We start from the raw sequence: 16,577 nt of genomic DNA on the forward strand, positions 1-16,577 counted from the left end.
AATCTGAAATTTATTTGAGTTATTCATTCATAGTTCTCACCTTTTTAAATTGAATATAGAGAGAGAACTCTGTCAAACCAACAGTCAATGTAATAATTAGGTTTTGAAATTTATGTCCTATTCTAAAGTAGAATTATTGTCTTTTTTTAATATTAATTCATAGTTGTCGTCTTCAAAATGGTCTTCAGTTTTATATCACAATATCGGTGACAGCGCTTATTCCAATCGTTGAAACACTGCTCAAACTACATGCTTTGGCTCCTTCAGCGATTCCTCGTAAACTTGTAAAACGACGGCCCTTTAAGGTTCTCTTTAGTTTTAGAAATAGAAAAAGTCACACGGAGACATATCTGATGAATATGGAGGCTGGGACATCGTTGCAGTATTGGTTTTGGCCAAGAAACAACGAAAAAGCAACGAAGTGTGAGCTTTTAAGAATTGAAAATTGAGATCATGTCGGAACTCCATGTGGAACTCGATTATACTATAGTCATTTCAGTTATTCATTCCAACTACTTCTGTTTTGAAGTCCTTCCGACAGATCAGTTTATTCCGTTGATGCACTATTTTTTTTGGGTGTCACAAAGAACAGTCGAAGCCGTCTAAGGAAAACCCTCTGCAGTCGTGGATTGAAAGTGTCAAACTCATAAACCTAGCGACTGCTTCAGACAAAGTAGACGCTGAATAAAGGCACTGAAAGTGTTAAAGTTAAAGTCAGGAGCATCTGTATTAACATAGAAAAAATAATTGACAATTGGATTTTTGGGTCATTGAAAATTTTTAAATTCCCGTTATTTTCTGAACATACTTCGTATAAGCTAATTACTATGCAAAAATTTACACCAAAGCAACGTTACAAGATACTCTGAGGTGAAAACTTACAAATCATCTCGTCTTTAGGAATTAGGCATTCTTCTGGCTTAGTAGGTAGGTTGTCAAATATCTCACTTCCGGTTTTTAGCTCTTTATTCAATGCTTTATAAAAAGTGATACGTTGATTGGATTTAGTTCAAATATGCGCCGTTTCGTTTGATAATCTGTTCCCATATAGACGGCTCCATAATACCCCCTCCTTATTTGCGAAGAATTCGGCCATCCACTTTTCACTAGCCTCTTTTGAGTTCAACTTGTCGTTGCTCTTGTGGAACACTCATAGTGGTTGATTCCCTTCCAATCGCACCAAACACACAGACCGCTAATCTCGACTTGGCCACTGTTTGGGACTATTGAACGGCCTTCGACCACGACCGTTTTCGCTTGATATTGTTGTATGTGATCCATTTTTCGTCGCTAGTAACCAATCGCTTCAAAAATGGGTCGAGTTCATTCCGTTTCATCAGCATATCGCAGGCGTTGATTCGGTCCAGAAGGTTTTTTTTGCGTCAAATCATGCGACACTCAAACATCAAGCTGTTTTGTGTATTCAGCCTTCTGTAGATGGTTGAAAATGGTTTGGTGACTAACTCCTATCTTCTGCGCTATGTCACGAGATGCCACCTGCCGGTCTAACTCGATGTTTTCCATAATTTGATCAGTATTTGTCGTCACAAGTCTTCTGCCGGCTGGCTTATCCATGGTGTCTTTTTCACTCGCTCTGAATCGTCAAAACCATCGTCGTCCGTCACCATCCGCTTCAAAAATAGGTCGAGTTCGTTCTGTTTCAGCAGCATATCGCAGGCGTTGATTCGGTCCAGAAGATTTTTTTGCGTCAAATCATGCGGCACCTAAACATCAAGTTTCTTGTGTTTCCAGCCTTCTGCAGATGGTTTAAAATGGTTTGGTGACTAACTCCCATCTCCTGATTTGATCGGTATTCGTCGTCACAGGTCTTCCGCCGTCTGGCTTCATATATTCACTTGCTCTGAATCGTCGAAACCATTCCTCCGCAGTTATGTCAAGACCTTTCAAAGGTGTATAGTATTGGCAGAGCTCGTACTCTGTAACGCTTTATACATAGCCGCGAAATTCAAAATACAAAAAGGCGGAAGGGAGATATTTGATAACCAATATAACTTGTATGTGTAAGATAAATGTAGGTCATGTGATTTGATTCCGTTATACGTTCTTTTGGAATACCAATGCTTTTAAACCAAACCACAAGTTCCCAATTCGAAGGTACATTATTAATGAGATAAGACCAACTATGCTCGAAAAAGTGGTGTAAAATGAGAATATCAGGACGATCTATGTGCATAAAACAGAGAAGCAGTGGCCTTGCAAACTATTAAGGACCCAATAATGTTATGTTAGCTCCGAAACTACTACCAAATGAAGCACCATTTCTCGAAAACGTGTTATAAAACTAATATGTAGGTTCTAAGGTAGTTATTCAAAGATAACATTAAAACGAAATACAAATAAGAGAGTCAGTCGTTAACTAAATAAAGTCTTTGAAATCAGATTTTCTAGTTGAAGGATTTTTCGACAAGTACTAGGTTATTCCATAAGGATACAGGTGATAATACTTTTCGTTTGCTTTATTCCCTCATGAGAGCTCATAGTCAACCATTTATATATAGTTAATTCGAAAAGGGTGCTCCACAAGTATTTAAATTGTCAAAGTGAAATTTTTGAGAATTTATAGAGATAAATTCACATAAAATAAGTTAAAAAATGTAAAAAAAAATATTTTTAATCGCATTACAGAGCATATGAGTACATCACTCGAATATAGTCCTTTTCAATTAATGAAAATACTTAAATTAATCGCAGCTTAAGAAGTGCACTTGTAAAGTCGAAATACCTTATATGTAAAGAAAGTATACACGTAAGTAATAAAATGAAGACACTTTAAGAGTATTAACTTTCACTTAGTACTTCAATAGACCACTACTTAGAGTGGAAGTGGAACCTTCCAAAATGCCATTACGCAACATGCACTTTTAGAGAAAATAATGAAATGAAGAGAAGCGCTGACTATTAAGAACATACTATTGTATTTTGAGGGTATTAAATTCAAGTTGTATGCAGCGCAGTAATAAAAAGGACGTGCCAGGACAATGCATTGAGTTGGCTGCAACGGCATGCCGTTTATCATTTTAAGCTGATTAACAGCGGTATAAGAATGTATAGGTGAATTGAGCGAACAATTTTATTATTGAAAATCAATTTATATACGTAGTACATATATATTATTTGTAAGAAATCACATTTAAGTGAAAGAATAATATATGTAACTGCCTTTTAGAGTATCAAAACTAGATATATGTACTTTATATATGTACAAAAATAATCGTAGAAATATTTTTGAATACCTTGTATCTATATTAACAGTCTTTCTAACCTGAAACTGTTCTCCTTAATATCTTCTTCTTTAATACCAAATGTAAAATCTTAACAACTGAGTTTTCATAATATATTCTAGTGAGTTAACTGTCAAATCAACTGTCCAAATTTATATATTTTCATTGGATTGACCGCCTGGACAAACCTTTTATATACTTATGTATATATTAGAAAATTATAATATATCAGGAAAATAAAATTTTTTAGTAAGTCCTTAATAGAGCTTCAGATAGTATTTCTCATGTTTCAATCATTTTTTTTATTTCAACCGAAATTTCTCGAAGTTTAAATAAAATAAAATATTATTTTTAGAAAATATATAGATAGGTTAAACGAACATAAACAATAATATGAAAAATAATATAATATTAAAGGGTGATTTTAAATGAAATCATTTAATTGTGATTTATATCATTAAATATAATTTCGATTTATTTCGTATGTAGGTTATAAGAGCTAGTAATAATATTACTTCTGTCAAATAGGTACCCGGAAATTCTAAAATTTGTTAGTAATTAACAATTTATAATTAGTTTGTGTGTGATATTTTGTGTTTCAAACGAAATTTCTTGTCCAAAACATTGGAAATGTTGAAAAAACATTTGGTGATTCAACCATGTCGAAAACTCAAGTTTACGATTGGTATAAATCGTTCAAAGAGCGGCATATAAAAATCGCCGACTAAATGACACATAGCAATAAAAACTTACAGAATAGTCGCTGACAGTTGTGCCAACCTGGCAGAAAAAAAATTGAAAAATTCTCAGCGGGAAAATTTAAAATGAGAATTACCGGGTACTTATTTGACGGAATGTATAATAATAAAGCTGAAGGACAGTAATAACCTGAAATTTAGCAGACCTTGGAGTCTAGAAGACGTACATGCATACGCCTTTCTCCCTCCGGGAAAAATATTGAAAAAGAAGGTATATTTGTAATAAAAAAATATAAAAAATATTTGACTTACCGTACCGTTTGGTGAGAGTTTTTTTAACGCTCCCACTGAAATAAAAAAAAAAATAGTTTTTTTTAGAAATCTCATTACAGTATTAGGTTATTGACAAAAGTTGATATGACTATGTCTATGGCTTTAAGATAATTAAAATTTGGGTGCATTCAGAGTGCTCTGAAAATAAGCTATAGGTAAGGAAAAATAAATTTTCGATAAGGTATGTGGATCAATTCATAAAATTTGATTTCTTTTTTTTAATTTTAATGATGCTGTTTACACTACTTTCTTAATAAATAATATACAAAAATACTGAAAGGTGTTGGCTTAATAAATTGATATTTAATTATATAACCAAAAAGGTTTAAGAAAATTGTCTGTGATAGCTAAAATAAATTATGATAAATAGTAATAAGTAAAAGTTTCAAAAATATATATACCAAATATTTTACGTGCACTTCTCATGCGCCCCATACGAAAAAATTTATAAATGAACTGACTAAAAAGATGAATTGCACAAAGAATGAATGAATGTACGCAGATAAAGGTAAAAATTAAAATAAATATGCGTCAAGACATAAATAATTATGCGCGTTAAATGATAATTCAAGGTCTTCCACGATGGACATTTCCCCTACATACTCGTATATAAACATGCAAATGCGGTGGCTGTTGTCTGAGCGCCTTTTGGAACTGTGAAATGACATATGTGGCCACATATCCTGCAGCGGTGCAGACGTCGTCGCTGAACACTTGTATTTCGGAGTTTATTAACCAAAATTTTGCAAATAAATATACTGCACATATATACATTTTTTAAGGGGCATTACATTTACAGCCAAAAGTTAAAATTTTGGCATTGCATTTTGAGCACTCAGCATTTTTATTGTTGTTGATTACTGGAGCACACGAAATGACACTTTGCCCTTAGGTGGGTGATTAAACAGTACGATTGGTCCATTTGCATGACCACACTCGGTAGTCAGACACGCAACTGACAAGTCGAGCTACTGTATGCTACTGCTTGTGAGATGGCGTAAGCTTAGTGGTTAGTGGGTGAACAGAAAAAGTAAAAAATTACAAAATGAGAAGTTTGAAAAATTTACGAGAAAAATTAATTCTATCTATAAAAAAATGTAATTCGATTCCAAAAAAATATTTAGATTATCTCATAAAGTCCATCTGGATTTAAGGAGTCACAAGTTCCAGGGGTTTAATTTTTTCAGCATTTTAAGGATTTTTGTTGTTAGTGAGTATAAAAAGGAAAAGAGTTAGGACGTATCAAGAATTATACAGAAATCAGAATGACGAACGAGTGCGATGACCATTTCCTCATTTCTCAGTTTTAGAGTTATCTGGAGTTAACTTCCACTGCAGCCGGTTCAACGTTACCGGAGTTGACACGGATTTTATCCGCTCAAGGGCTGCCTGAAGCCCGGATTTTATCCTACCCTGTTAGGATCGGTAAGTACTACTAAATCTAAGAGTTATCTGGCTGAAATCTGTGAAAGAGTGAATTTTTGAAATGAGACTAATCATTTCGGAAGCAACATATCCAATCCGACTTGTACTTGGTCACCGCGGAATCGCTGGAAACTACTTGCAAGAGGGGGTACTCTAGCAACACTGACGTCGGAGTAGAAGCGGGTGGGTAGTCCGTGGTCCACTTGCGCTAGAGCGCTGGACAACAACCAGCACTTGTGCTGTAGCAAGGTTTTTCGGGCCCACGGTGGATCGAAAACGGTCCATCCAGCTGCTGTCGCTTGGGTAAGCTAACCGCGCCGCAATCATTGGTGTGCTTACTGGTCACAGTCCATACGTTGAGCTTAGGCATCAAACCAGATGCTAGTAATCAAAGGTACTTGGAAGCAGGCGAGGAGGAATCATCTAAACAATTCCTCCGGCAATGTCCAGCATTTGACCGTTTAAGGTTAAAACATTTCTGTTGACACTTATTCGGCGAAACGAGCGAAGCTACTGGAATCGACATTAGCCGACTTTTTTCTTTATTTTATCAAGGTTTAAATCTTCTTTTTGTGTGGCAACCCTATTCTCAAATTGCATGTTACTCTTTATCATTTTGATTATATCATTTAATTGCAGCAAGCACACTACGCAGTCCACGATTACCCACATCGCAGCTTAAAATCCCTTCAAGCTAAAATCCTTGATTTAATTTACAAATAATTTTAACAGTATCAACTCCAACTGCCACCGCATATAAAATCATTACGACCGACGCATTTTAACATATTAATTACACACTTTAGTTGGAGTTACCACAAATCCCACCGCGCGATCATATATGAGTAGGTACAGTGGCATGCAAATATGCAGCAACCACTGACAGAGTGTTAAAAGCGTCACGGTTGCCCGAAAAGTAGCACCAAAATTCCCTCGGCATGTAAATGGGAAATAACTGAAAATTAAAATTTCATGCGCCACTGCTTGCCACATTTAGTTGAGCGCATGCGCAACGCACGCAAGCATTTAAAAGCGGCATTTTTCGGCAAGTGCAAATAATAGTGGCGAAGAGTGGCGCTGTTACAATTGTGGCAGCCGCGGGTTATTTGCATAAGTTGTGGACTTACGCGAACTTTATGACAGGTCAGTGACAGCCATGCATAGCGCGCACCGCATTAAAGGTAGCCGGGTGCAGTCAGTGCTCGCTGGCGGCTAAAGGATTTCGCGGTATATGCCTAGACAGTCGACGCGTTGAGGTCAAATTTAATTGGCAGGCGCTTTGCTCGCTCGCTTTTTTTCTTTTGGCATAACTGCGAAGTAAGCGATTTTAATTACACTTTCAATTTTATTAATTAGTGTGGTGAATTGCTGTCGACTGCAGGCAGAAGACTTAAGCGGTGCTCTGGACTGCAGCTGTGTGTCAGGAGCTTGCATTTTTCGCCCAATTTCGTGTCTGCGCTATCTCCGAACAACAATCAAGCATAGTTATTAACATATTTGTGAATTTATAATTTTATTTTAATTTATTTTTTTGTGTATTTTTTTTTATTTTCTACTCACAACTCTGGCTGTCACTTCCTTCACAAAAAATAATCCAATACGGAAACGGAAATCAAATCAAATGCTAAAAAATAAAAATGTAAATTTCTTCCAACATCAATTGATTCTCATCGATCGCAAAGATATTGGAAAGTGCCATATAAAAAACGCCTACAAAAACAAATCTTACAAAGCCTCATTTTCATAAACCTTTTTTGTTTGATTGAAAATCACTCGGTTCCCATCAAGTGTCAATAAATGTAAAGCCACAATACCCATTCATTATGTGGGCGCTCGATATGCAGACATGGTTCACACCTACAATTGAAAAATGAAAAAAAAAAAAACTGTTTCTACTATAAAGAAAAAAACGCACATCAGCTCAATGCATAAAAGGAAAATCAATTCAAAAATCGAAATCCAGTTCAACCCCTTTTCGCCACATACAAAAGATAGCTGCGGTATAATAATAAATCTTCAGTGGCGCATTTTGAAATCTACTTGCGTTGAGAAGAATTCTTTCGCTGCAAACGCAAAGTTGATTTAAATTTTTTATGCACAGGTAGCCTCTAATAAATACATATTTACACATATGAAATCATTTTATACTCGAACGTTGAACATCTGTGCCGCGTTTCATTGGAATCCTAGCTAGCGTGAAGGATCTGTTTTGCTTAATTGAATATTTCGGAATTAATTTTGCCTTTTCCATGTTTGTACCCTCTATATTGCTCACATGCGTGTTGAATATACTTTGCATGAACTCATTAATATGCATGAAACGTAATGTATATTCGATTTTTGATTCATCAATATGATGTTTGGAAATATGGAGCATGAAACATGTTTTTGAGAAATCGTTTGTTTATGAAATATTTGATTTGTTGAGCGACAGTAAAGGCAACGGAAGTGGGAGTTGGTGCAACCAAATGGCTGAAGTGATTTCATTGATATAGTAGAAGAGTTTTTACATTATCTTTTAATGCTTACGTTATTAAAATACGGTGCCACGCCCATTTTTCTATATTTAAACAGTTCGAGATATTTATTATTGAATATATAAACTGATCGATTTGAGCGTCTACTGTATCTTCTTTGTAGTAAAAATCGGAGTTGGTAGTGTTAGTCGCTAAAAATCAATAAACTTTGTAGTTTCCAACATAACCGCGAAGTGGGACACTCCCAATTGCAACTCCACTTTCTGTAAAAAATCCATGTTGTGTATTATCGATTAACGACATTTTTTAGGTGTGAAAAGATTTTCTCTATCTGGAACACCGGTCACAGCAGTTCGTCAAGGAAAATTAACGGGAATTTTAAAATTTCCAAAAACAATACTGTAACGTTGCCCCAGCCTCCATATTCGCCCAACATGACTTCGGCAACTCTACATCTGAAATCACGTTCTACTTGACTTAGTATTTTATATTTCCCTTACTACTCACTGCAATATTTTTATAGGTCAAAGATGAACTCGTCAAAAGATTTCAAGAAAAGATGTTTTATCGACTTTTTTTTAATTAAAGAAGTCATTGAATCTTGCTTTATTCCTATTCTTCCTATTTTTTTCAATTTTTATTGAAATTGGTGAAGAAGATGGAACGAATGTCGATGTGGTTTAGTCCGCATATGGATGACTTTATGTTTGACAAAATATTATGCTCCTAGAACACATTGTACGATATCGGTTTTGTTTCTTCTTCTTCTTGACTGGCGTGAACACTGGTTACGCGGCTATAGCCGAGTCCACAACAGCGCGCCACGCATCTCTCCTTTTGGCAATTGGTAATACCAGTGAAGACAGGTCCATCTGGTCCTTCCAACTGAGTGGAGTCCTTCCCCTTCCTCGGCTTCCCCCGTCGGGTACTGCCTCGAACACTTTCAGCTGGAGTGTTTTCGTCCATTCGGACAGCATGACATGAAAGTTGAATAGATGAAAGATTCAACAGAAAATAGCTCTGTTTCAATCCTCGGTCGATAGAGGAAGTCCACAAAACTAATTTTCCTCAGATATTTTATGGTTTAAAGTTTAAAATATTTAGGCCAATATATTCAGTCCTAATCGAGAATTGTGGCCTAGAAAATAATTAGCAAATTCAAGATTTTGTTTTTACTAGAATTCACCACGGTCTTGAGACGTCAATGAAATTCCAAAACATTTTTTATTACAATTAAAATGGTGTCTAAAGAGCTTTGATTACGTTAAGGGGTTATATACAGTTAGACCGCCGAAAAAAAGTGAATTTTCCAGAATTTTTTCTGAGAAAACTTTTTAATTTATTGATCCAAAAATGTATACACATATTATGGTATCTTTTAACTGTATTTTAAGACTTAGTACTAGTAAAAATATTTATTTGAAAAAGAGCTACAGCAGATCTCCAGGAGCTCCTCTAAAAAAAGACGTTTGCGGTGACCACTATATCTCGGAACTGGATCATCCGAAATTAAAAAACCAAACAGATTTCGTTAAAATAATGTTAAATCTAATAATTAATCGAAGAAATAAGCAAAATAAAATTTTTTGACAAAATGGCGGTTTCTCAAAAAAAAAATCGATTCTTCACCGAAATTTCGGCCTTAAATTGTTTATAAAAAAAATGTTTATCGGAGAGAAAAAATCTTCGATTAATTACAAAAAAATTTATTTAAGAAGGTCGTGTTAAAATTTGAGACTAATCGGTCTAGCCGTTTTCAAGTAATGTTGGTCACCGACTTTGAAAACACCATTTTGAGAAAAACGCCTTTAAAATTTGGACCTTGTACTTCCAAGCACTCTGAAACGCCTTTTCAAATTTGTTTGTAACTTTGAAAATATTCACCGGAACGATATGAAATTTTCTGTATGTATTCTTAAATATATGTACATTAAGAAAATGAAATAAAAAAAAATCGATTTTTTGAAAATTCTAACTGTATATAACCCCTTAAGGAGGACATCAAGATCAATGTTTGGGATTTGATAGATTTTGCATGCAACATGAAGAAAAGCGATCAACTTATTAGCAACCAGAACCTTCCTACGACCCTTGAGTTTGCATAACCAGAACAGTCTTTGATTTGTATCATACTAAGGACTGTGAACTCTCCTTCATTTACCAAAGTTATTAGGAATGTTTACTGAGGCTACTACAATAACAACCTTAGCAACAAAAACATTTGGAACTGAATTTTGTTTCTATTAAAAAGGCTTTTTTGCCATCTTTATATCACAACATATAATATCTGTCGGTTTATTATCCGAAAGTTCTAAGACATATTCTTTAGCATTAAAAGCAGTAAAAATTTGCAGATGCCCACCTAAAATACAAAGCGGAGGGTTTTTCAAATTCTTCAAAGCACCCTCTCTTCAACATCTAAGGAATATTTTCCAAGCCGTGATTTCACTGTCAATTAATATGCGTTGCATTATTCGGCCGCCTTTGACTTTGAACTCAGAACAACCGCAGTTTTCGCGTTAAAAGCGACCACTGTGCGCCGCTAACGAGGCTAAAACTACCGAACGGAACTCTGTCATTCAAATTCCATGCATCGATGTCGAGGAAAACAGCTGTACATGGACTATACGGTAGTAGTGCCATATTGTCTGCGACGTCGGCACATGCGCGCTGATTTTACTACCGATTCACCACCATTGTTTTTGTTATTTTGGAAGCGAATAACAGTTTGTAAGACGAACTCATAAAAGCATTAGAAACAAATAATACGGAGACTACAATTGGCAACAAATACGATTTGTAAATATTACAACACCCAGCATGCGCCACATGCGGACAATAGTGGACCTAAGATGGACACGGGGCAAAGGACATTTTTGTTTTTGTATTGTATAGCATTCTTAGTGTAGATTATATAAATTTATTGGTTTCATGCTACTTTCGCATTTGTTGCAAAAATAAAATAAAGAAGCGAGAAAAAAATTTTGGAAGCAATACAAAGGATTAACGCATTGACACCGAGTCATGACAAAGGCAATAAGAACTGGAATGCCAACCAAAATAAGGTGTATTACAACATTACAACAAAGCGAGTGGCACAAAAGCTGAGGCGTGAATTGTTATGAAATTGCAAACGGCAAAGGAATGACTGGCGAGTGCCAGCAGGACAAGCGGGACTTGTCTTTCTTTTTGTATGAAATTCTATATTCCTTGTTAGTTGGCTGCATAAGTAGGAAGGCGGCACTATTTGCTTATGCTGATTGTTTGACCATTGTTGGGACACACACACACACAGTTGCATTGAGTTGCACAAGCCACCTAACCTATTTGCTTGTTTTCGGCTGAGCTGTTAATTCTCTAGAAAGTGTAACAAGTCACCGCTGCACACGCTGCACCGCTAGGTGACAAAGGCAAAAGAGATGATAATGAGCTCGACACAAAGTCTCGCAGAATGTTGGCACACCACATGTGACTTTCTATTCACCGGTCACTAACTACAATCCTATTTGTTTGCCTTGTCTTCTGTCATGGTTTGCATGGTGGTTTCGTAATCGCATGCAGAAAATATTTTGCCAGAAGGGATTTCCAACTTATAAAATATCATTCAACTATCAATAATTCTTCAGTAATGCAGATATTGGTTTGTGTTCAAGTCCTTTATGAAATAAACTGAATTGTCTTAATACTAATAAGCTGATTTGTACTGAAAAGTTGTTGTGGATACAACCTATAGAGTCTTCTAATAAGCTCCATATAATACTATCTGGTTCTAGCTGCGATTTCCGTGTCTAATCACTTGTCTACAATAAATATAATGATGAAATACTTCGAACTAAGGCTTGACAGTAGATTTTTTGGGAGCTTATTCTCAATAAAAAGTCTAGGACAAAATTTTAAGCTTAAAGAAAGAGTAAAGAGTTATTGATGAGTGATGGCTTTCCTTAAGAAATTTAGTTCATTGGCTCGTTCCAAATCTAGATCTATTTAAGGGTTCCTCGAACAATAATTCGACCCTAGTCTTAATCTGAAAAAAAATACGACAAATATAGCAATTTTGCAATGTAATCAGAGTCTCTAAATCAATTGTAGATGCACCTTATGAAGTTAAGGTCGACAAAGTGGAGATTTAAAAAGCTTGGCTTATATTATATTCTCAACTGAATGGGAATACAGGGATATTTTTTTATTTTTTTTTAAATTCATCTTTACTTCTTCATCCTTGGGCTCATAGATGAACAATTCGGAATCAAGATACCAGAACCAAAAACAATCGGACTACTAAAGGGGCAATACATTTTGTATTGACTAACTTCATAATGGCATCGACTTTGACTGAGGGAATCCTCCCTTCTAGGCACCTATAATAAGGGGCACTCTAATATACTTAGAAAGTTAAAATTCCTCCTTAACATCGGATTTTCGTAATTCGTCAGAAATAAATCTATTTCGTCCCGCAATATTGCCTTTCCTACCAGAGAAGAGTTGGTTAGGGCAGAGATTGATAAAAACTATCCCTGTATTTATACAGATGAATCCAAACTAGAGGATCGAGTTGCAGCTCATGTCTTTTTAAAATTAGAAATTAAAATCGCCTTCCGACTACCAGATCACTGTAGTGGTTTTCAAGCAGAGATTACTGCAATCACTAGGACTAGTCAGAAGTCTTACTCTCTGTAACAAAGAGTCTTGCATCCGCATAGAAAGGCAATGATCGGTAACGCTTTTCTTGACGGTGTTTCCGAAGCTGCATTTATAACTTGTTGAATTGAACAACTTTATCAAGACTAAAGAATGGTGCAGAAAATACATGGTAGTGTGAGGGGATTCTAGTTTCGGTGGAGTCACAACTAGACTCCAAGTGCGTCGTCCGATGTCCAATTTACAAACTGTGGCATTCCTTCAATATATTCGTTTTTGCCTCAGAACAAAGAAAAATCAAAAGTGTTTCTAATCCTAAGGAATTTATGATAGTTGGTATTATGGTGCCCTCTAGCTGAGGAAAAAATCCGTTTTATTACTTGCGATCGTATCAATGGATCTACATATATCTTTGGCATTGACTTCTTCGATTTTAGTGATCCACTGCGGATTGGATAAGGATTTCAAGACGTATAAGGAAGTATTTTGTATTCACATTGTAGGCTAAGTCGAACTTTTTGCGAATAATTTAATGTATCCAATATGTGCGTTTGTATTATTTAACCTTCCTTGTCTTACTTTTACTTTATTTCCCTCATTTTAGTCGCATTCCAAATGAAGCACCGCCACTATCCAGGTTGAGTGCCTTGATATACATACTTCTCATTGTAATAATATACTCTTATTTAAAGAACAATGTTCCATGGGATCTTGACTACTATTTGGAATTGGGAAATTGGAACGCGGTCTTGGAGACTCCTGACAGAACGCCTAGACTCTTATGATTTGATAAAGCGCTTAGACTCTGTTATAAAATTCTTAAGTCGGCTAATGTCGATGCCAGTCATATCACTACGTTCTTTGAAGGTGTGCCTATTGTGCTGTTTTAACTTTAGTCTGACGTAAGTTGGACTGGAAGTGCTTGGATGGTTCCTCTTCGCCTTTCTCATTTAACTGGCGTATATTATTCAGTGAGATTTAATAACGAGGAATTAAAGAAGTACCAGAGGTTCTTAAGTTTGTTATGAAATAGCTTAGGGAATGTTTGAAGGCAAAACATAAACTAAAGTCAAACGACAGATTTTGTACTCTTTATTTTGGTTTTCTTGCTACTGCAAATCAAATATCTACTTCCGAAAGGTGTTTTAGATGATTGGGATCCCCAAAAAGTAAGTCAGTGAATGAATCACAAAGCTGGCTGTCTTAGGAAAATTATGGATTTTGTAAATATGCATTAACTTTAGAGCCGATAACAACATTTTAGATTAAAAACCAAGGTTACAAGGTCATATATTAGTCCAACTAAAACATATGCTTAGATTAAGTAAATAGAAGAAGCGGCTACTGAAATTTTAAGAGAAAGATAATTGCGAAGGATTTAAGTAACCATAGTGGAATGATGAGCTCTAGGACTACTACTATAGTAATAATGATAATTTAGTATTTTGATATACCGTGGTTATGATTATCAAGTTGTGGATAGAACGATAGAAACTTTTGTAAGAAAAGACAAGAATTCGTTTAACGAATTACTGATATTAAAAAGATAATTCAGACTATTATAGAACCTATACGAGGATACTTAAGTTTTAAGTGTCAATATATAATGAAGAAGGTTATGTATTAACACGCTGTTTGGAATTCGTTAATCTTATTAGTGTATTCTTTAATTGTAAAATCATAAATGAAAATAATACCATAATTATGCCATTGAGTTGACTTCATTACGATGTTTTCCTGGAAAAATTCGCTCGAAAAACCGCGATCTACTTTCATGTCATAGAATTTACGAAAAGAAAGAAATCTTTTGTTAAAAAAACCAAAAATCATATAAAATAAAAGCCAACCTGTTCAGTCTATTCATGCATAATTTGCTTAAATGCACAACAATGCGCCATAAAGGTTATATAAATGATACAGATGAATGAATCACAATGCCACAGGATAACACGACCACAAAGCGTTGAATAACATATTTGAAAAGTGTGAAAATATCAATTAAGTACATAATTAATAGGATTTTGATAATAGCGTAACGCTGTGAAGGATATCAAAGGATATGCGCAGGATATGCAGCAACACAAAGGACGCGCGTGAACAATGCGAGTCGGTATAAGGATAATAATATAAAAAGTAAAAGTCAAGCGTTTTGTTGCATGTGGTAAGAAAAACGATTTGCGGTTGCACTAATAAGGACACTTTCACACTTTCACCTTTTCTATGCGCGCTCGCCGCACTTGTTCCTTCGCCTGGGAGCGGTGAGCGGCTTTGAAGTGCCGCCGCTGTTGCAAGTGATACATGGACAAGTGTTAGGTTGTTGTTGGCGGTTTTGTTTGCCACAAAAAGGTGTTAAATGGGGCGTGCTAATGAGATTTCGTTCACTCATTGTTGTTGCTTATGCTGTGAGAGCCATGCGTGAAATTTTTATTTGTAATACTTTTATATTAATTTTTTTTTTGTGGTTATATAACTAAAGAAGAGCATGTGTAAAAAGTTAGTAAATTGCTTTTTAAAGCCAGCGCGCACAATAAATAATGACTTAATTTCATTGCAGGCGATTATCGTTATTGTTGCATGTATTGTTGCACTTGCCACATTGGCTTAATGTGCATGTGGCAGTTGCAAGAGACTTGTTGTTGACAATAACTAACGTTGTTGTTGTGCCTGAAACATGGTGACATACTTTTTCTCACTGTATGTGTCTCTTAAGTCAGTGCTCTCAGTCCCCAATTCACTTTTGAATTATGCTTGTGATCATAAATAATTTTTTACGAACCGCATATAATCGCAAGCAATCATTTCTCATGTACAGACAAATGCATTAACAAGCACCTACAACACCACTCACAGCTATATATACAACTTGCCACACTGGCTTGGTTGTAAGTTGCCTGCTGCACTTGTGCTTTAATCCTTTGTGGTCTCATGCGATAAAAATAAGTATTAAAGGCCAGCAGACCTTTCATTCATGCAACTGCTACCAACTACAATTTATGATCCATTGCAGTCGGCCAATTAAAAGTTAATTTATGAAATTGTCATTCTTATAGCCAATTCATTAATTATGCCAATTTTCCACTGTATGGACGCAAGCTTTACCTCAATCCACCAATGAAACCAGCGGATTTTCGTGCATATATAAGCTCCTCTTCTCTTGGCTGCAACATTAATCAAATCGATGCGCTTCAACCATTTCGCTGCTGCGCTGCGACCGTCGCTTCTTCTGCGCATGCTAATTGGCCAACCGCTGTAGTCGCTTGCAATTTCACTAACGAATTTCACTAACAAAATATCAAATGCCATTGAATTTTATTGCAGTTAAATAATTCAAGTACGCGCTCATTATGCCTTTATTTATAATATATGCGAAAGATTATATATATATATGTATATTTGTGTGTGTGCGTCGCATTAGCATAACGAGAATCATAAGCGAAAATGTCAATTAAGCCTCGAAATCGCCAAGCCATTGATTTGTATGGAAAACGTGGCAGACGCATGTCCGACCAACGTCTTTGGTTTGATACTCGGCCTATTGGGTTGCGGCTTAGCTTGTTTATCTCGGCTAAGAAAGATTTCTTGCCATATTTTGTATATTAATGACATTGCATATATTTTGTTGGTATATACTCGGTAGGAAATTCATTTTTAAATTGTTATTAACTTTGATATGGGTATTCCCAGAGAAGAATTGCCCTTTAAGATTCAATTTGAGATCCATATAAAATATAAATTTGGTAAGAGAATTTGTTTTTTAAGGGTTT

The sequence above is a fragment of the Zeugodacus cucurbitae genome, chromosome 5, assembly GCF_028554725.1.
Source record: "Zeugodacus cucurbitae isolate PBARC_wt_2022May chromosome 5, idZeuCucr1.2, whole genome shotgun sequence".
Classification (NCBI taxonomy): Eukaryota; Metazoa; Arthropoda; class Insecta; order Diptera; family Tephritidae; genus Zeugodacus; species Zeugodacus cucurbitae.